The sequence below is a fragment of the Nannospalax galili genome, unplaced genomic scaffold, assembly GCF_000622305.1.
Source record: "Nannospalax galili isolate Female #2095 unplaced genomic scaffold, S.galili_v1.0 scaffold285, whole genome shotgun sequence".
NCBI lineage: Eukaryota > Metazoa > Chordata > Mammalia > Rodentia > Spalacidae > Nannospalax > Nannospalax galili.
Window position 1 is genome coordinate 1,088,475 of NW_008355157.1, and position 22,245 is coordinate 1,110,719.

Sequence of the window (22,245 nt, forward strand, 5' to 3'; positions counted from 1 at the left end):
TCCCAGGTGACTGAAAGGACTCCAGACATCCTATCTTGACCCAATTAATAGTACTGAGAAAAGGGACAGAAGGGCATAGCCCTTTCCTTTTAAGGAATTTAAAAAACATAAACATATCTGGCTAGATTTTAATAGTCAGAATTTGACTGTATGGCCACATTTGCTGCAAGGCAGACTGAGAAATACAAGCTTTTAGTTGAGTTTTAATAGGACCATTTAGAAATGGGGGCTTGAAATGCAGAAGCGTGCAATAATAGAAATGGGAGATGATTTGAAACCTCTTACTTGTGTTTGGCATTTGATTTAAAAATTCACTGATGAAAGTCGGGTGTGGTGGCGCACACCTTTGATCCTAGCACTCTGGAGGCAGAGGCAGGCAGATCTCTGAGAGTTCCAGGCTGGCTGGAGCTACAGGGAGACCCTGTCTCAAAAAGACCAAAAAAAAAAAAAAAAAAAAAAAAAATTCACTGAATGCAGGCCATTAATGAACACAATGAATTTAAGTGTCTTCTCTTTTTTTATTTTATTTTACTTTATGGTAGTATAATTGCATTTGTTGTATCTAAAATAAACCTATGCAGAAACATCTTAGGTAAAATGGGGAATATATTGGGAGGTTATAGAGAAACCCCAGGTAGAGACAAATCTGTACAGAAGGAAAGACAGAAATTCAGTTACTGGTCAAGAAAACCTGGAAATGAGGATTCTAGCATTAAAAAACAAACAAACAAAAAAAAAACCACCCCAAATTAATTTTCTCTGCTTTCCTCTTTTCACTGAACTTTGTTCTCTCAATGCAGAACAGTTTTCTTCACTTGGCCAAAAAACCTATATCCAGTAACATCTCTTAGATTTTACATCTAGGTTAAGCCTGAGATGACCTTGCTTCTTAAGTTCAAAACTCCTGCAGGGATGGTTTGCTTGGTTCTCTATGGGCAGGTGTGGTCACCTCTTGCCCAGCTAAGTATGAACAAGGGACAGTCAGCAGTAACTCAGAGATTCTTGCTGTTACCATCATGATAGAAACATGGGAATGGAAAAAACAGCTCCCATAAGTGCTGGTCACTTGTCACACACAATTCAGGTGTCCACCATTATATGGTGGGAAAATATAGGATGGTGGTCTGAATTAAATGAACAGTAAATGATGCATGTAAAATTAGTTGTGAATAAACATAGTTTAACAGAACTACACTGTGTGTGTTTACTATGTGTCAAGCATTATATTAGTGCTTTTTAACTCAGTGAGTCATCCACTCCTTTATAACTCTATGAGTGATTATTATCTCCTTTTACAGATAGAAGAGCCTGAACTTGGAGGTTAAGTAGTCTATCTATCCAAGACCATATATGTAATTAGGAAAATTATTATTTTTCGTGTTTGTGTATGTGGTGGTGTGGTGTGTGCATGTGTATGTGTGTGCATGAGTGTGCTCATGCATGTGCATGTGGAGGCCAGAGGAGGATGTTGAATGTCTTCCTCTATCATTCTCTGCCTTACTCCCTTGAGACAGGGTCTTGTACTGAACCTGAAGCTCATTGTGCTAGGCTGGCTGGCTGGCCACCGAGCTTCTGCCATCCGACTGTCTCACCTTTCAATGCTGGGGCACAGGTATGTTTGGCCATGCTTGGTTTTCTCTTTCTTAAATGTGAGTGCTGGGATTTGAATTCAGGTTCTCATGCTTGCGTTGCAAGCAGTTTACCAATGGAGCCATCTCTTTAGCCCGAAACTTTTAAACTATCAGAATAACGTACTACCTGTATATTACTTCTATCTTCAGTTGGAAATGATATTTTTTCCTTTGTTTCTTTTTTTGTGTGTGTGCATGTGTGAGAGGTTTCTCTGTAGAGCCCAAACTTGCCTCGAACTCACTATGTAGACCAGGTTGGCCTTGAACTCCCAATGTTCTTGCCTAAGCCTCCTTAGTGCTGCTGGGGATTGATCCCAGGGCCTTGCACATGCTAGGAAACACTCTGAATTATACTCTAGACCAGTTTATTTATTTATTTATTTATTTTTATTTTATGTGTATGAGTGTTTTGTCTGCATGTATGTAAGTGAACCTGTGTTGTGTAATGTTTGTAGTGGCCAGATGAGGCATCAGATCTGCTGGAATTGGAGTTAGGGACAGCTGTTAGCTGCCATGTGGGTGCTGGGAACTGATCCCAGGTATGCCTCAAGAGCAGCCAGTGCTCTTGACTGCTGAGCTATCTATTCTGTCCACCAGACCAATTTCTTAAAAAAAAGATTTGTGTGTGTGTGTGTGTGTGTGTGTGTGTGTGTGTGTGTGTGTGAGTTTATGTGTACCACATGTGTGCAGGTGCCTTTGGAGACCAAAAGGCATTAGATTCTCTGTACTGGACTTAGAGGTGGTTGTGACCTGCCTGATGTGGGTGCTGGGAACTGAACCAGGGTCCTCTGGAAGAGCAGTAAGTGCTCTTAACCACTGTGCCATTGCTCCAGTCCTAAGACCAATATTTTTAATGAAGCAATTATTAGTTTTTTAAAAAAATCCTCACTCTGCCATAACAAAGCTATATAAACTTGATAAACTTTGTAATGTTGTTGGATCTTAATCTCTTCATTCTAAAAAGACTGGATTGAATAAAATTACTTTCTCCCCCTTACCAATGGAGGTAGTATTTCAGAAGACAGTAGTGGGAGCAATTATATTTAAAAAATGTGAATGCATCCTCTATTTTAGAGAGCTTCTTGAGCTAGATCTGCATTAAAAAACTGCAATAAAATTTAACATAGACAAAATGAAGTTTCTTCCTACAGAGTTATAGAGGAACAAATACCACTATTCTTTTGCAGAAGTCCAGGAAGAAGAGCCTTCCCAGGCAGTATGATCATCAGCTCCATCATATTTTTAAGTTTTTCTATATCACTGCTATCTTCAGTGTGTTCGTTCAATGGCTAGTTTCTTTTGCAACACTACTGTTACCACACTCTGGGTTGCAGGCTGCCTTATACCTAGGGGGAAGGAGAGAATCCCAAGCAGGGACTGAAAATTCTCCCTTTTGGTCTGATGGGGCTATTTTATCCCAGGACTAATGATTTTAAGTATATTAATTAGAATACTTTCAGACCATTAGTATTCTAGTACAAATCAACCTAACATAACTTAGATTCTAGGTCATACTGCAGCAAAAAAGACAGCCAAATCTCAGTGACTTAAACATCAAAGCTGTATCACTTGCTCAAAATACATGAAGGAGGGAGGCAGGTCACTGCATAGGGTCCTTGTTTAGGAACCTGGGCTGAGAGGCTTCATCAACTTTAACAATACTAGTCTCAGTGGGTGTGGTGATGCATACCTCCTAGCTACTTGGCAACTTAACAAAACCTTGTTTCAAAAAATAAATAAAAAGGAGTGGGAGTGTATTAGCATGCTGGAGGCCACTGGATTTGATCCTAAGTACTTGCAAGGTAAACAAACACCAGTCCAGTGAGAGGGCTCAATGGTAAAGACATTTGTTACCCAGTCTGACACCCTGACTCTTGTGTTCAGACTGCTACATGAGTGCTGCTGTGACCTGTGCGTGTGTGCGTGTGTGTGCATGCACGCTCAACATGCACAAATGAATTAAACCTAACAATAATTAAAAAAAACATCAATGCTGATCGCGAGGCTAAGAGTAAGGACTAATGCTGACATACACAACTCCTACTCACAACCCTCTAAGATTAGTGGCATCACGTGCACAGACCAACCCAATTGCAAAAGGGATGGTGAAGGTAAGTGTAACCTTTGTTAAGTCTAGAAGGAAAATCTCTAGAATTCTGGGAATCCACTTACTGGTTAACTTGAGTTGCCCTTCTGTAGTGGTTACCTAAAACACAAACAAATGAAAAAAAAATCAAGAAATTCTATTAATAAGGGAGATGCAGGAGTGGGTAGTGAATAAACAAACAGTGTGAAGTATATGCCACCAATGAAGAAGAAAGTCACAAGGAAAAAAAAAGTGCCTTGTTTCATCAACCTTTAGTCACTTTGTTGTTCTTCCAATGGGAAAGATCAGCTCTTTTTATTGTTTTAGTTTATTTTTATTATTTTACGTGTATTAGTGTTATGCCTACATGTACTGTGTTGTGTAATGCCTGAGGAGGACAGAGGAGGGTGTCAGATTCCCTAGAACTGGAATTATGGATGGCTGTTAGCCATCATCTGGTGCTGGGATTTGAACCCTGGTCTTCTGCAAGAACAGTCAGTGTTCTTAACTATTGAGCCATCTCTCCAGCCCTAGCTTTAGCTTTTTAATGACTGGGTACAGAATTTCTATTTTAGGACTTAGCTCAAAAGTGACTTATGCCACTTACTGTTTTTGAAGATACACATCATTTTTTCACATTTCATTTCTCTAGTTACTGTTGATGGAACATCAAGTTGACTAAACTTAGAGTTTTAGAACTAGCAAATAACTACAACTTACCTAGTACCACACTTACTTTACAGATGAGAAAACAGAGGCCCAAATGGGTAACAATTACTTCAAGATTGTATCTTCTTGTCTGTGGTAGTAACAGTATTTTTGTATGGTTTACTATAAAACAGAATACTATAAAGTATAGTACAGGAACGATTATAAAACAAAGATAATTAAAAGCTATTAAGAGTGTTTCTGGAGCTGACATTCATGTCGTATATACTGATAGAAATGGAAAAGTTTCTAAATTACTGGCTAAGCATCTGTTGCTAAGTCTCCTGAGAGCTTCAAGTACTCTTGAGACCCAACTGATTTCCCCACTATTGTCATAGGATCCACCTCAAAGGTTTGATTTGAGAATTAAATGATGGAAGAGTTAAGCGTGGGGCCTTGTTCTCAGCAATGTTACACCTTCTCTATTATTTTTATTATAGGCATAATAAAATGGTAGTAAATTTCAAAGTAGTTTCTACATGAATGTTCACAACTTAGGAAATGTGATAGCATTCAAGTTCATTAACTTTGATCTAGCTAATCTCTCAATGAAATGGCCACTCTCATTTTGATATTTTCCATTATCTAAGAGTTGACTCTTTCCCACCTCACATCCGAGTCTCCACAGCTCTAGCTGATGACTAAGAATTGGCCTAGGCTGAACCACAGAAGAAAGTAAGGAGCTGACAGGGCTCTGTTAGTTCTTAGTACATGAGGTTGTGGAAAATGATCTGAACAATTTGTGTGCGTGTGTGCAGAACTTGTCTGTGATTTTAAGCATAAGCAATGATAGGCTCAAAGCCTGTCAGGCAAGGGAGCAGTGGTGAACAAAGTGGTACACAGTTTCTTGCTTATGCAAATTTTGGAAACTGGGGATGATGAGAATCAGAAGTGAGCATCTGGAGTGAGAAAAGAGAGAGTGGGGGGGGGTCCCAGCCACAGAGTGGGAGGCTGGAGGGTATGGAGAAAATAGCCTCATGGGGATGCTTTCTTTGAGTGACGTTTAGAACTTTGTAGGGATGCTTTCTTTCTCTCAGAGACTTAACATGGCAAGACCAAGACTGAGTTTCAGGACTCTCTTTGGAGAGAATAGAAGAAATACAGTAATATAGATTTTCTCTGTGATGTTGGGAGTTGAATCTAGGTTCATAGTATGTTAGACAAGTACGCTGAGCTACACCCCTCTGTCCAAGGATTCTAGTTTGTATTTTTCGGTCGGTCGGTCTGTCGGTCAGTCAGTCACCCAACCAATCAATCAGTCAATCTTGAGAAGGATTTTGCTATGTATCCAAGGCAGGCACTGAACTCACTATATAGTCCAGGTTGGCCTAGAACTCACAGTAATCCTCCTGCCTCAGACTTCCCTTCTCAGTGCTGGGATTAGAGGCATGTGCCATCACATTTGGTTTAGGATTGTAGTTTTTAAAAGCTGGGACTGTTGTTTGTATTTAGAGGCTGGATAAGCACTCCTGTTAAATGTATTGTCAGGAAATTCATTATTGGTTTGGAACTAACGCATACAGATTTGTTCTCAAATATCAGTTGTTTAGCTGATTCTTCCAGTTCTGGGATGGTGGATAAATCCTGGGCATATCCTAGAAAGGGCTCTGGTAACGGTGACCTGCCACACTAAGTAGAGATCAGAAATGCTGAATAACTAGTTTTTGACTGTATTCTACAGCATCAATTTAGTATTTTAACATATATTATGCTGTCTTATAAAAATGTACTAAATCCTTGACAAATATTCCTATTTTGTGTCTCTTTTCTTGGAGGGGGGTGGGAAGAAGGTGGGGAAGATAAGTGTTTTGAGTTCTAGGTTTTTTTTTTTTTGAAGTGTAATTAAAGGCCAGATTAAAAAGACCAGATATTTTGAAGCAAATGTAAAGTGTTGAAGACAGACATCTTGAAGTAGTACATGACATAAACTATAATGTGTTAACCAGAAATGGCTCTTTTTCTTAAAAGTATTATTTTGACTGATGAAGCTTTAGCCTTTAATTCATCTAACTAGGATATAAGCCTAAAATTTTTGTTTATCTACAACAATCAAAATATGTGACTCACACACCTGAACTGGAAGTCTCATGGGAGATGGCTAGCATCCATACATTTAATAAAAGATTAGGGAATGATTTGAGTGATGACACCCAAACTCTCCGGGCTAGAATATACTTCTGGATTTGTCTGTAGTTTTTGTAAGACCTTGGATAAGTCACTGTATCTTCTTAATTTGTTCTTCTTACATGGGAGTAACTAATGACTGTAAGGTACATCACGGGGTGCTTTTTATTGAAAGTTTCAGACACTGAGCTGTTAAGGACAGGGGGCTTTCTTATATCTTAATATTTTAATTTTATGTGTATGGGTGTATTGCCTGCATTTAAGTGCACTGGAGCCCTGCAAGGTCAGAAGAGGGCGTTGGATTTTCCTGGAGCTGTAGTTATGGATGATTGTTAGCCCCCACGTGAGTGCTGGGAAAAGAACCTCTGCAAGAGTAGCCAGTGCTCTTAACTGCTGAATGGCTCAGGAGTTTATTTTTTTGAAAGCAGTGTCCCTGGAATAGAATAAATATTGTGAATTTACGAATGCTGTTAGGCAGATTGCATTCTTGGCAGGCTGCTGCCTCTTTAATTCCCCTTTTCCGTGAGCCTTTTGATACTCAGCATTTGAAAGGCTGGCTCTATTTACTCTGGAATAAGTATTCACGGTATTTTCTGGAAAATACCTGGGCTGGGAGGAATGACGGTCTTCAGGACAGCATTCCGTCTTTCCATCCAGCTGCGCCCCCAGGCCAGGGATCTCGGTCCCTAGGCTACAGGGAAGAGTTCGGTACGGGAAGCTCATCTTCCGGCCCTCTGATTGGCCAGCTCGCACTCCACTCACGAGGCTCCAGGCCCTGATTGGCCGCGGCGGCACCCCTCGGCCCGCGACTACTTTGTGTGGCGGGGCGGCGCGCCTGGGTCCTCCCGCTCAGCTCGCGGTCTGGGCCGGACTGAGGTAGCTTCGGCCCACGGTCTGCATCGCGGGCGCCAGGAGTCCCCCGAGTCCGAGCGGGTAGGAAGCATCCTAGGGAAGAGCCTCTCCTTTCCTCCCCGCACTCAATAAACTTCCGCCTCAGTCGGGCTGTGGCAGCCGCCGGCCGAGGGAGGCCGGCCAGGCAACTCAGGCCCTTGTTGGGGGCTTTTCTCTTGGCGCTCGCAGGGTGACTGGCCTGCACGGAGCGGCGATGCCATTGTGTGATCAGGCTGCAGTCGAGCGACCAGACTCGGCTTCAGGGGCTCAGCAGCAGCGAGCACCCCTCAAAACAGCAGCCAGCCGGCCTGAGCCCCCAGCGCAGTGGTCCCCGGGCGCCCCTGAGGCGAGGGGAGCGACATTCTCCTCAGCCTCGGGCGGCCCTCGCCTGCCGGAACGCCGCCGCCGCCGGCGGGCGGGAACTCTGCCGTTTTGCTGTGGCCCGCGGCTCAGCGTGGCCGTGGATGCTGCTGCTCCGCTGTCCACCCGCATCGGGGAAGGGGACGGGGAGGAGCCTCCGCACATGCCAGGGTCGCCGAAGGAGGCGGCGGTCGGCGCATGCGCGCCAGAAGGCTGGGACGCCGAGGGGCGCGCACCCCCACCCGCGCGTGCACGCTCGCGCCGGCTCCAGGCTTCCCCGCCTGCGCTCGTGGTCGGAGCCACTCCGGCGCGTGCGCGCGTGGTCTCCGGCCGACTCGAGTGGCCGGGTTTCCTCGGCTGCAGGTCCCCGCCGCCCCCTCCCAGCTCCCAGCCAACCGGTTCCCTCCCTTTCCACGCGGAATGGGGCCGGCGCTGCTCGGGGTCGCGCGCCCTGGACCCGGCTCGCGCTCGGTCTCGCGCTGTCAGCCGCTGCCCGGCTCGCGCCGCCTTGCGCTTTCCCTCAGTCAGTGGCGCCGAAGGCTCCGTTAAGCGGCGGCCGCGGTTCCTGTTTCCGTTTCTTCCTCTCCCTTCAGCCGGGAGTAGCATCCTCCACTCAGCCACCCCTCCCACTCGCCCGGCGCGGGGCAGCTGCGGTGAGGCAGCGGCGGTGGCGACGGGGGACGGCGCGGACCGTCTCGCTCCCGCCTCGGGTAAGGGGGCGTTAGGGAGCCGGGCCCCGCGCGCCGCGGGCTCCTGGACAGGCGAGCGCGGGACTGCGGCGCTCCGTCGCTGGCGCTCCTGTTTTCTCGGGTGATCCCAGGCCTGTTGCTGCCCAGGCTGCGGCTGCTCATCCAGCGGCTCCGGGAAAAGTGGGGAGGGAGCCCCAGGACTGTGCCTCGGCGGGGGCAGGGGGTGCGGGGCGCCCGCCGCGAGAACTGGACGCGTCGCTGTCCGCGGCGTCGCGCATCCTTGCTCAGGGCAGGGGCCGGAGTCAAGGAGAGCGGGGATAGCCAGAGAGAGAGAGAGAGAGAGAGAGAGCAGGGAGAGCAAGAGAGAGCGAGGGATAGCCAGAGAGCCAGGGAAAGCCACAGACAGCCTGGGATAGCCAGAGATAGCCAGAGACAGCCTGGCATAGCAGGGACAGCCGGAGAGAGTCAGGAACAGCCAGGGATAGCCAGAGACAGCCTGGGATAGCGGGGACAGCCGGAAAGAGCCAGGAACAGCCAGGGACGATAGCCAGAGAGCCTGGGATAGCCAGAGAGAGCCAGGGATAGCCAGAGAGAGTCTGGGACAGCCTGGGAGAGCCAGTGACAGCCGAAGAGATTCAAGGATAGACAAGGATTGCTAGAGATAGCCAGGGATAGACAGGGACACCCTGGGAGAGCCAGAGAGAGCCAGGGATAGCCAGGGACAGTCAGGATGGGGGCGGGGTGGGAGGTGCCCCTCAGCGCTCATCTCTGCACCTACCTTTCCCTTCTTCAGCTGCGGTGTCCCTGGGCTCCTAGACCGTAGGAAGGTGGGTTCCTGTGCTTTGCTGGGGCTTCTGTGAGGGCTTTTGGGACTGGAGGAAATCCTCACAAAGATCGGGCCCCCTCGCAGGGCAGTTAATGGCCTAAGTGCCTTGGCATCCCTCTTCGATCTGCAGATGACAAACTGGCGGCTTTCCATTGTCTCAACTATTTGGGAAGGTTAAATGAGTCCTGTGTATTCTGTCCGCGAGGTGTGTCCTGCTAGAGTTGAGGCGGTTGTCGGGTGCAGCACCTGTTCTGTGCATGTGGGGATTGCAGTCTTCAGGGGCACAGTGTTTCTTAAGTTAAATGGCATTGTCATGGGTAGCGCTTATCACCCTGTGAGCTTTCTGCGTTTTGCCTTAAAGATTGAGGCCTTGGATAAAGGCAAGGAGAGTGGTGTTTTTCCTCCTCCTGTCTGATTTCACATGTCACTTAAAAGCAACCTGAAGAAGGTGAACCCAGGGAAACAAAACCCATCCCTAGATAACTCCGAACTTCAAGGTTTCAGGAAACAACTGCAATACAAGATTTATATCAGTTTAAAGTTAAAATTTAAAACAAGTAGGACTAGCTGACTTAACTGACTTTGTGCTGTAGAAAGTAGGTTTTATTTTTTTCTTGCTCTTCTGAGGTTAAGTGCATATTTGTTTTCTTGATTAATGTTCTGTGCTTTATACATACCTCTTTCAAAGGGTGTATCATAAATTATTTTAGGAGAGAAATTATATACTGAAATGATAGAGTAAGTTGTTTCTCTTTTAAGACAACCTAAAACTGCATGCCAAAGTGTAAGGTCCTTACTATCCTTGTGAAGTATAAAGTGTGTGTAAGAAGTCTTAGTTACAAATACTACAGTATTTCAGCAAATCCAAGCATTTGAAATTGTGCTTTTATAGCCTGAGTAAAAAGGTAGGGAATGAGAAATGAATAAGCTATAAGAATGTGCAAGGGTGGTTTTGAGTCATGGATTTTTCCTCTTGCTGCTCTATAAATTGAGAATTCTGTTTGAGTTGAAGAGCTGAACAGCTGGAATGAAACTTGCATAGATTGCAGAAATGTGACTTTGATCAGATAGCGAGTTAGTAAGAAGGATGTCTCATGGTGTACTAGGAGAGTGGTTCAAAATCATTTAAATATGGCACTGTGCAGATTATTCTAAGGATGTTCTTGAATTAAAAAACATTTGAAGTTGTTTTCCTACAAATCAGTTCTATTTAAGATGTACAAAACTGAGAAGGACTGTCATTCTGCTTTTATTCTGCAGTGTTTTTTTTTTTTTTTTTTCCAATCAGTTATTTTTTTTTAAGGAGTAGGAATGGCCTTAAAAGTGGTGAATTTTGAAATTTGCTAGTGGGTCGCAAAAATTGGTTTCGTTTGTTTTTTTAAAATGCAGTTATTTTAGGTTGGTCTGGAGGGGGAGCTAGTGCCAAAGCAAAGTATAGTGTAATAGCTGTTCAAACTTTTAAAACACCTAAAACCAGGTTTTTATGGCCAGAAGTGTACAATTTTAATTAAAATACCGGAGGAGAGCCGGGCTTGGTGGCGCACACCTGTAGTCCCAGCACTTGGGAGGCAGAGGCAGGAGGATCTCTGTGAGTTCAAGGCCAGCCTGGTCTACATAGCGAGTTTAGGACAGCTGGGGCTACAGGGAGACCCTGCTTCAAAAAGACAAAAAAAAAAAAAAAAAAAAAAAAAAAAAAAAAAAAATCAGTCCTCATAACTAATGAAAGCAGGTGTTTCTTTCTTGAATTTCTCATGTGAAATTTCTGAGAATGTGTCCTAAAACTTGAGTATGTAGTAGTATTTTCTTAAACTTTCTGTGAAGTGCTTTAAGAGGGATGATTTATTCTTGACCTTTGGTACATGTTGTGTGTTTTTACTGCATAAAATCTGTTGTCTTAAAAATTGCAATCAGAAGAGCTTCAAGTAGAGTCTTGTAGAGACATATCAATTGTGTAGTAAAATTTCTTTATCAAAAATAGAGATAATTTCCATAAAGAAACAGACCCTTTGAATAAACGGGGAAGGGGAGGTGTTTCAAGATCACTTCTCAGTCCTGTAATATGATGTTGAACTTGTTTGAATATAAAACACATGCTTTGTGGTATGACATTTTATTTAGATTTCTTAATTATAGTTAGGTGTTTGGTTTGTGTCCGATTGTTCACAGGGTCTTTAAATCCAAGTCAAGAAATTGATAATGATGTATATTTTAAAATCATTAGAATATTTACTTTTTTAGGCTACAAATTGGGTCTTTTGTTATTCATATTCTTCACTTAAGCAAATAGAACCTCAGTGCTGATTAAGAAAATAGATTTTTTTTCCCATTTAGTGGTTATTGTTGATTAACTTTATAAACTGCATTTAGTAAAAACATACTGGTGTAACTAAATGGTGACTGCACACATTGTATTGTACATTTGTAAATCTGGAAGGAAGTATTTCATTTTACAAACAAATATTTTTAAAAGCCAGTAAAAGATAAAACAAAATTAAGATTCTAAATAACTCTGAAACGAAAAGTATTACTATTTTATTACTTTTATTCTATACATTAATTCTGATCCTGTTGGTATTTGTTTTTGCTTTTGGTTTCTGTTTTCTTTTTTTGTTTTTTTTTGAGACAGGGTCTCACTATGTAGCCCTGGTTAGCCTTGAACTCATAGATCCATCTGTCTCTGTTTCCCCCCATTGCTGATACTAAAGGCATGTACCACTACACCTGGCTCTGTTGGTGCTTTTCAGGTGAGTTTTCAACTTCTGGCCCATCTGTAGTTACCAGGAATAAAGGATCAGTGTGGGGTTAGGAATAAAGGATCAGTGTGGGGTTCCCTGTGGTTCTCTGAGTTATTCTCTGGCTTGTATTTCTCTACCATGTAGTAGGATGGATTGCAGCTTGAATTGTTTTTAAAGTGTAGCTCATTATCATGGGACAATTAAACATGTTTAAAAGTAAACACACATTTACCATTGGTTAGAGCCATAGAAAGACCCCAACAGAATATAGAATGTATATGATATATGATATTGCATGTTTTCCTTTTAATGTGATACAAAGCAAAGAGGGGCTATGGACATTCAAGCTAGTTTAAGAGTTACTCTTGTTCATGTCACTGAATGCAGAGCTATAAAGGGTTAATTTCATTTACATTCTTTACCTTTTTTTCTTTTTTGAGGTAGGGTCTCATTCTGTAGCCCTGGTTAACCTGGAACTCATTATAAATGCTCAGGCTGGCCTCAGACCCACCCTGGCAAATTCTGGGGTTATGGACACGAGGCATCATGCCTTGCTTGGTTTAATGTTTTTATTTGCCTAAACGTAGTGCCTCATTCATATATTATTATTTTTGTTACAGTTTTGTTCAGAAAGTGACATTGTGAAGGGGAAATACCACTTCCATGAGATACTGAATTTTATTTTAATTTATGATTTTCATTTTATGTGCATGAGTGTATTGCCTGCATGTAGGTAAGTGTACCTGTGTTGTGCAATGCCGGCAGAGGACAGAAGAGGCCGTTGGATCCCCTGGAATTGGAGTTACTGGAGTTATGGACTGTTGTTAGCTGCCATGTGGGTGCTGAGATTCGAACCTGGGTCTTCTGTAAGAACAACCAGTGTTCTTAACCACTGAGCCATCTCTCCAGCCCCATAGATACCAAATCCTTTAAAAAAATATTTTATTTATTATTTTATTTTATGTGTATGAATGTATTGTCTGCATATATGTAAGTCCACCCATGTTGTGCAATGCCCACGAGGTCAGAAGAGGGCATCAGATTCCCTGGAACAGGAGTTATGGATGGTTGTTAGCTGCCATGTGGGTTCTGGGAATCAAATCTGGGTCCTCTGCAAGAGCAGCCAGTGCTCTTAACCTCTGAGCCATCTCTTCAGCCCTGAGATACCAAATCTAATACCTAGAACTAGAATCAGTTTGTCTAGGGTGTAAGTGGTACAAACTAATGGGCCAGGGTTGTAGCTCAGTGGTAGAGTGCTTGCCTAACATATACAAAGTACCAAGTTTGATCTAGATCCCCAGCACTGCATAATGGGGTGTGGTGATGCATGCCTGTAATTCTATTACTTGCAAGGTGGAAGCAGGAGGATTAGAAGTTCAAAACCAGCTTGGGCCAGAGACCCTGTCTCAAACAGGAAAAAAATCTCACAAAACAAATTATCAAACTAAATGCATGCCAGTGTTTATAAATTATTTTATAATTACTTTTAGAATTTAAAAAATACAATTAATACTAAGTTTTGCCTATTGATAAATATGGAAAGCATTATAATTAATAGCTTCTTTCTCTATTAAATCCAATGTCTGAGACTTGGGGGCAGTCATTGAGGACAGAGTAGCTGAGCAAGGCCAAGGATTATACTGGTTGATGAGCCTCTTTCTGTGTTTCTTTTTGTAGAGTCTTACTATGTGGTACAGGCTGGCTTCAAATTTGCAGTGATCTTTCTGCCTTCCAAGTCCAGGGATTACAGGCATTTGCCCGTGCCCTGTTCTATCGTTATAGTATATTTTTCCCCTTAGGTTCATTGGCTTTCCAGGTAAAACATTAGTTACTATGTTGTGATAGGTTTTTCTAAAGATTTCATTTCTTTTTGGGGCAAAGACAAGAGACCAGAAGAATATCAGTTGTGTAAGGTTTAATATTGCTTATTAAAAAATGACTTTAACTTTATTTGAAAGAGGATATGGGATGGTGAAGCATGTGTCTCAGTGGTGGAACATGTGCTTAGTACCGAGAACAGCAACAAAAAGGGAGTATGGGATTGTTAAGGGTTGTCTATCAGTTGCACTGTTGTTCTAATATTTCTCTGCTAATTTCCTGAAATGCCTTCTCATGTCTTTTATACTATTTCTATCTTCATCTTATATAGTTCCCAAGTACAAGGAATTGGTTCTTAAGAAAAGGAATTATTTATCTTTGTGTGCTTCTTTGTAACAATATACTGTAAAGTAAAACAAACCATGGAAGTTCACTAAGCTAAAGTGGAGAAAGTGTTTGGTAAGAGTCTTAGTCATTTGGGATCTGACTGATTCAGATTCTCTGAGTTGTGTAATTATTGTTGCATCTAAAGGAGATATATTTTGGTAGAGATTGTATTACAGTTTTTATGTCTTGCTTTCTTTGGGTATTTCATTTACTCACATACCAGATGTCAAAAGATTATAATTTTAGGAAAACTTATTCAAAATTAGAGCTAAACTTAAGGTAAACATTTTGCTTTCTTTTTACATTTTAGATTTCCCATTTTTCTTTTAGAAAGTTTAATGACACGATTTATTTAGGAAGGTAGTTACTGAAATTCTTGAGGCTGAAAAAGGCCTTCTTATCTTTGGTAGATTGATCCTCATAGCTTGAGGAATGGAGGTTTACTGAGTAATCGTCACTGCTTCCTTCATTATCCAAATGTTAGAACTATCAGCTTGATACATTATACAGATTGTCAGGTGTGGGTAGGGTTAGAGAGAGTCGTGTTATTTTTAATTTGTAAGCAACCCAAGAATATTAATGTTCTCAATGCTGAGTAAGTATATCTACTAAAAAGGGCCAAATAACGAAATAAAACTGCTAATGCGCCAGGTGTGGTGGCGCATGCCTCTAATCCCAGCACTCGGGAGGCAGAGGCAGGCAGATCTCTGTGAGTTCAAGGCCAGCCTGGTCTGTATAGTGAGTTTCAGGACAGCTGGGGCTACAGGGAGACCCTGTCTCAAAAAGACCCCCCCCAAAAAAACAAAACTGCTAATGTGCAGTTAAAAATAGTTCCTTTTGATAAAAAAGATTCTGTTAGTATTTAAAGTAAAACAACGTAAGATGTTACGGAAACGAAACCAACAAAGAAGTCTGTTGATCAGCAGATTTAGCAGATCCGATAACAGATAATAACAACACCCTGTAGTCTGTAACTGTCTGCAGAGGATTGGAGTGGTGCAGGTAGTCCCTGAAATGAAGTAATGATAAGTGTTTTGACAAGAATTGTGCGAAAATTTCCTTAATGTATGTTTGTACAATTTCTATCATTTTCTGCTTCCATTACAAATGAAAGGTTAGAAAGTACATTACCTAATTGTGGAAATCTTAAAGGGAAAACGATTTGAAGTATGGAAAAGAGCTTGTTTATTTAAAGTCTTGCTTTGTAGCCCAAGCTGACTTTGGACTTCTGATCCTCTTACCTCTGAGCCTTCCTCCTCCCTAGTGCTTGTGTTTACTTGGCATTACTGACATGTACCATCACACCCAGCTGTTTATTTTTAAAAATAATTTTTTCTTCCCAGTTTTATTGAGATATAATTGGCAAATAAAATGGTACATATTTAAGGCATATGACTTTATTGATATATGCATACTTTATGAAATAATGACTATAGTCAAGCTAATTAACATATTACATCACATAATAATTTTCATTGTATGTTATAAGAACATTTAAGATTTCTCTTAGCAAATTTCAAGAAGGCATGGCAGTGTTGCTAACTATAGTCACCATATGTACGTTAGATATCTAGACTGTGTTTATCCTGCATAAAACATGCTGCGTTGAAACTTTGTACCCATTACCCAACGTCACCCCACTTCTACTTTGCCCTTGGTCCCTGGTAGCCATCATCTGTTTTCTGCTTCTATGAATTTGTCTTCTTAAAATTTTACATGTATGTGAGATCATGCAGTATTTGTTTTTCTGTGCTTATTTCTCTTAGCAGAATGTTCTCCAGGTTTATGTAAATGACAGTGTAGAGGAGGCAAAACTTTATAGTTAACCTTTTAACACCCCCCCCCACACAGTTCTGGGCCTGAGAATTAAATTAGCATTAAATAGATGAGTAGAAGAAACACACACAAATTTATTTAATACAGAGACTGTGCTGTGCTGTAGCCCTCCTTAGGAAATGAAGACTAAAAGACACAGAGTTGAACACTTATATACTTGGTTAATGTGAAAAAGGAACTAAGTTATTTGAGGAGGCTTAATAGATAAGAGGTCTTTTAGCAAACTTTGTGCATAATTCTCTTGGTTTCAACTTACTGTCTTGGATAAGAATGTTGACTCAAATTTTTTTTTTTTTTTTTTTTTTTCAGCACAGGGAGGGAATTTTTTCACATGGGAATTTCATCAACTTTTAAGCAAAAAAAATGGAAGGTCAGAATGATTTTCTTGTACCTGGTGTTTTTGAAGTGCCTTTAATTCAGAATTGTCAATATACTAGAAAGGACTATTTTTAGGTTTTTCAAAAGGATTTCCTTTATTTTGTAAGACAATAAAATTCCATTTCACACAGGCATCCTACACATGCATTTGGTCCCCTACATGCCTGTATTCAACAGAGGGAACTGGAGAGGTATCTCAGGTCAACTGCTTTTTTCTAGCATCAGTGAGACTTGTGGTTTGACCCCCAGCATTGTGTAAAGCAAACCAAAGCACTCCCTTTCAATAAACTGAGAATAATAGAAAAATACTGAATCTTTACTAAACCTGTATATACTTTTTTGCTAAGCAATATGTTGTATTAACTATTTATATAGCATTCACATTGTATTAGGTATTATAAATAATCTAGAGACAATTTCAAGTACATAATAGTAAAGTATGAAGTAGGATTGTGTGCATTCTACTATAGATCCTATGTAAATGCTATGCCCTTCCATATGAGGGACCTGGGCATCTGTGGTTTTAGTTATCCATGGGAGAAGGGTATCTTAGAACCAATACCCCACAGATACTGAGGGACTATCCCACATTTCTTGACTTATCAATTGGTAAGCACACTTAGGTTGGTCGCATATTTTAGCTAGTGGATAATGAACATGAGTTTCAGATACTGTTTTGACATACTGATTTCATTTCCTTTGGATATACCCCAGAAGTGGGATTGCTGCAGCATTAGTTGGTTCTATCTTGAAGTTTTGGAGGAACCTCTGTATAATTTTCCATAATAGCTGTACCTCCCAATTTACATTGCCATCAAGAGTGCTGTTAAGTGTTCTTACTGTCTCTGTCTTTATGTGCTTATTCTTACCTTAAAACAAAAGTAGTTAATTCTTATATGAAATTTGCTTATTTAGCATACAAGTAGTCACTCTTACAAATTAATGATTATTTTCTTGTTTCTGTTTTTTGAGACAGTGTCTTACCATATAGTCTAGACTGACTATAAGCTCTTGATATTTTTGCTTTAGTCTCTCAGTATGACTGTTAAGGACATGTGCCACCATACCTGGTTTAGTAGTCACTCTTAACAGGTGTGAAATTGTGCTTTTGATTTGCATTTCTTTATTGAGTTCTTTTGAAAAATGCTTATTTAGGTCCTTTTGCCTACTTTTTAATTAGGTTATTTGTATTCTTGCTGTTGAGTTTCTTATCTCAGTAATTTTATTATTCATACAGTTTTGTTTTTTGAGAAAAAAGAAAATTACATTTATTTGGAGTTAATAAAGATTACAATCTGGGAAGCTGGGCATGGCAGTGCACATCTATAATCCTAGTACTGGAGAGGCTGAGGTAGGAGTGCCAGAGAGACCCTGTCTCAAAAAAAGAAAATTATGACCTGGGAAAACACAGATTTAGAAGTTTCAAAAATTTGCTTTTCTCTCTCTTTTGCTTATGATCTCTTTCTCTTCCTCATCCTCCCTTCCTGCCCCTCCCTTTCCCTTGTGAGGCTGGCTTTGAATTTAGAACCCCTCTACCTAGCTTTCCTGAGCCTTGTGAGTGTTGGAATTACTGATGTGTGCTACCACATGTGGCTCTTCCTCCTCATGTTATTGAAGTATAATTTATAAACCATAAAATGCACAATTCAGCTGGGAGTTGTGGCACATGGCTTTGTTATCCCAGCACTCAGGAGGCTGAGGCGGAAGAATTTCCAATTCAAGGCCAACTTGGGCTCAGATAAAAATTCCAGGCCAGCCTGGACCACACTGTAGGGTGGGACCTTGTTTGAATAAATAGTAAAAGTCACAGTTCAAATTTTAGTAATTTATACAGTGTGAAGCAGTCATTGTGATCTGGTTTTGAACACTTTGATCTTCCTAAAGCTCCCTCTTGCTCATTTGTATTCAGTCCTTGCTCCTGCCTCCAGCTTCAGGTAACTACTGATCTGCATTTTGTCTGTGTTTTTGGCATTTCTACAAGTGTAACTGTAATAGAATCATGCAACATGTAGGCTTTTGTATCTATCTTCAGTTTATTTAACATATTCCTGTTTAGTATGTTTAAACAATTTTTAAATCTATTTTGTGTGTGTGTATGAGTGTAGGTACACACATGCCACACCATGTATATGAAGGTCAGGACAACTTGTGGGAGTCAATTCTCTCCTTCCACCATGTGGGTCCTAGAGTTTGAACTCAGGTCATAGGCTTGGTATAAAGTACCTTTTCCCACTGAACCATCTCACCAGCCTCTTTAGTATTTTGAATGAGCAAAGTTGAAAATCTTTGAATTTGGAACCCACAAACTTAGATACTGTGACTCTGTGCTAGATGTATAAACCTGGGCAAGCCTTTAATCTCTTCTGGGCTTCTGTTTCTTTCTCCATAAAATGAGTTGTTTTTACTTTCTTATGCTATCTTCTGCTTTTCAAAGCTAGTCATTAACCTTTCCCTAGACCACACCTTAGCTCTGTAACTATGATTCTTAAATATATTTTTCTGAATAAAAATGAGGCTAAGGTGTGGTGGCACACACCTTTAATCCCAGAGGCAGGTGGATCTCTGAGTTCAAGACCAGCTTAGTCTACACAGTGAGTTAGTTGTCAACTTAACACACCTGGATAGAGGGAGCCTCAACTGGGGAAAGCCTCCCATTGGACTGGCCTGTGGTATCTGTGGGGCATTTTCTTGATTTTTGAGAGATGTGGGAGGGCCCAGCTCACTGTGGGCTGTGCCACCCCTGGGCAGGTTGTTCTGTATTGTATAAGAAAGGAGACTGAGCATGGGCCAGGGGAGCAAGCCAGTAAGCAGCATCCCCCCATGGCCTGTGCTCCATCCAGCTCCTGCTTCCAGGTTCCTGCCCTGAGTTCTTACCTGGGCTCCCTCAGTGATAAACTATGACTCGGGAGATGGAAGCCAAATAAACCTCATCTTCCCAAGTTGGTATTGGTCTGAGTGTTTTGTCTCAGCCATTGAAAGCAAACTAGAACCTTATACTTACTATGATCTTAATGTTTGTATCCTCCTAAAATCATATGCTGATACGTTGAAACCTATCCCCTAGCTTCATGATGGTAGGACTGGGAACTATGAGAGGTAGTTAATTGATGAGAGCAGATTTCTCTAAAATGGGATTAGTATATATATAGAATACTTGCCTGAGGGAGGGGAGGGGGAGAGAGAGCAAGGAAAGAAGGGAGGGAAGGAAAAGAGGGAGGGAGGGAGGAAGGGAGAGAGAGAGAGAGAAACTCTGTTCTCAGAATTATACACATGAACTAAGAAATACCCAATAAAATGTTTAAATGGCCATCTTGATATTCCAGAGAGCTCCAAATTTTTTTACTGCTGAATCATCTTCTAAAGCACATCTTATTCTGTTCAGACTACTGTAATAAGATACTTTATACTGAGTAATTTATGAAGAACAGATATGTATTATTCCCAATTCTAGACAGCACAAAGTCTAAGATCAAGGCCCAAATCTGGTATCTGGTGAGCACTTGCTCTGTTGCATAGTTGTTACTTCTTTTCAAAAAATTCTTATTATTATTGTGTGTACATGGTGTGTGTGTGTGTGTGTGTGTGTGTGTGTGTGTGTGTGTGTGTGTGTGCATGCATACATGTCTGTACCACGGCACACACGTGGAGGTCAGAAAACTACTTTTGGGAGCTGTTTCCCTCCCTCCATGATGGCATTGGGGATTAAGCTCATATTGTTGGTCTGGCGTAGCCACTACTTTTACCCTCTGAGCCATCTCTGACAGCCCATGATTCTCAAGTTAGAGGAAGGAACAAATTCCCTCATTATATAGCCCACACTAGCCTTATACTTTGGCCTCCTGCTTTCTGAGTGGTGTGATTATAGGTGTGATCCTCACTCCTGGCTTGAGAACGGGGATAAACGTGTTATAAAGCGGAGTAGAAGACTCTGCTGCTTTACTTTTTGTTTGGGAGTGAAAGGCAAGGTAGGATGATTTTAGGTTTAATTTGTGCTAACCTGGGCTCAAGGTGGATTGGGCTGTTTTTCAAAAAACAAAAGGAAATGTATGGTTATTGCTGGGGAAATTGTCCTGGAGGCAGAGCTGACAGGTAACAAGCTAGGACAAAATTGCTCATATAGGTGATTAAAAAATAGAGGGGTATGCGTGTATGAATGTTTGTAACAGGAATGAACAGTTGACTGAGTAGACTGGTGTCAGTATATGCCAAAGAACTGTTGTGCATTTTTCATATAATATGAAAAAGGGCATTGAATAACAACTAGTGAAATTTAGAGATTAGTATTCAGTAATTTGACTCAGAAACCTTCAGAGCTTCTTATATTACTTATAATAGTGGGAAGCATGGCTATAAAATTATTGAACTTTACTTTTACCCAACATTGTAGAATGTATGCATGGTAACCTACAGAGCAGACACTGTAGAGGAGGGGAATCTAGTTATAAATATATTTTAATGATGGTGTCATTATAACAGCTTAAGAAAATTTGTTTTATGTTTTGCTCAAAAGTGGTATTTCTAATTTAGGCAAACTACTTTATGAAAATCAGAAGTCTCTGCAAATCAAAACTATATTTAATGTATGAAGGTTTGTTCCTTCTGACAGTATTGTAAAAATTGTGTTAAGACTTAGCAGTTCCAAAAGTTGAATCCTGATGCAGTGACAGTATTCTCAGAATAAGTGTAGTGCTTTCTAAAGAAGCTGTGCAAGGATGCTCTTTTAGTATATAGTATGCCATACTTATTTTAAAATGACCCACTAAATTGGTAATGCATATAAAGTGTCTAAATACTAACTGTGTAATCAGAACAATTTTGATGTAAAAGTAAAGAGACCTTTCTTTCTATAACCTTTGAGTCTTCAAAATATCAAAGACCCTCTGAGTATAATGATGCAAGCCTGTGATCCCAACATTTAGGAGGCTGAGTCAGGGATGATTGAGTTTAAGGCCAACCTGGGTTACATAGTTAGTTTAGGCCAACCTCAGCTACATAGTGAGAGACTGTGTCATAAAACCAAGGGTTGTGAATGCCATTCAGTGATAGAGCATTTGCCTAGTGTACTCAAGGCCATATTGTCTTTCATCCCTAGCCCAAAAGAAAGGCCTATCATATTTTTCCAGGGAGTTTTTGTTTTCATAATAAATGGGCATTTGTGACACAACACAGCCATATCTAGATTTAGAATTCCTCGAATTCCAGCACCCACATGGCCCCTAACAACTGTCTGTAACTCCAGTCCCAGGGGATCCAACAGCCTCTTCTGACCCCCGTGGGCCTTGCACGACACGGGTACACTTACCTACAGGCAGGCAGTACACACGTATACACATAAAATAAATAAATAAATAAATAAATTAATTAATTAAAAAAATTCCTCCTTTAAAAATTATTTATTTTATGTGTATGAGTATTATGCCTGAGTGTGTGTAAGTGCTCTTGTATTGTCCAGTGCCCACGGAGGACAGGAGAGGGCATCAAATCCCCTGGCACTGGAGTTACAGATGGTTGTTAGCCATCATGTAGGTGCTGGGATTTGAACCTGGGTCTTCTGCAAGAGTAGTCAGTATTCTTAACTGCTGAGCCATCTGTCCAGCCCTTGAATTTCTGTCCTTTACATATTTCTCTCAAGTACTTGTTAAGAAAGGAGATGTTAAGATTTTAAAAAAAATTTTCATTTGTTTTTGTTTTTGGGACAGTGCCTCACTATGTAGCTGATGCTGGTCCTGAACCCTTGATCCTCCTGCCTCAGCTTCCCCAGTGCTGGGATTATAGG

The 22,245-nt window shown here is 41.2% G+C and overlaps 1 protein-coding gene and 1 long non-coding RNA gene across 3 annotated transcripts in view; one reads left to right on the forward strand and one right to left on the reverse strand.

The window, feature by feature from the left end:
- Positions 1-598: 598 nt before the first annotated feature.
- Positions 599-7,267, reverse strand: LOC103749279. The gene is made up of 3 exons (XR_607932.3): positions 7,154-7,267; positions 3,804-3,837; positions 599-646 (listed from the first exon to the last, which is right to left on the reverse strand). It is a non-coding gene; the product is annotated as an uncharacterized LOC103749279 (long non-coding RNA).
- An 88-nt stretch (positions 7,268-7,355) lies between these two features.
- Fut8 (fucosyltransferase 8) overlaps positions 7,356-22,245 on the forward strand; it is a 295,663-nt gene continuing 280,773 nt past the window's right edge. For both annotated transcript variants that reach the window (XM_017802945.2, XM_029555569.1), the window contains exon 1: positions 7,356-7,482. The gene's annotated coding sequence lies outside the window, so the exon portion shown is untranslated. The remainder of the gene's footprint in view (positions 7,483-22,245) is intronic.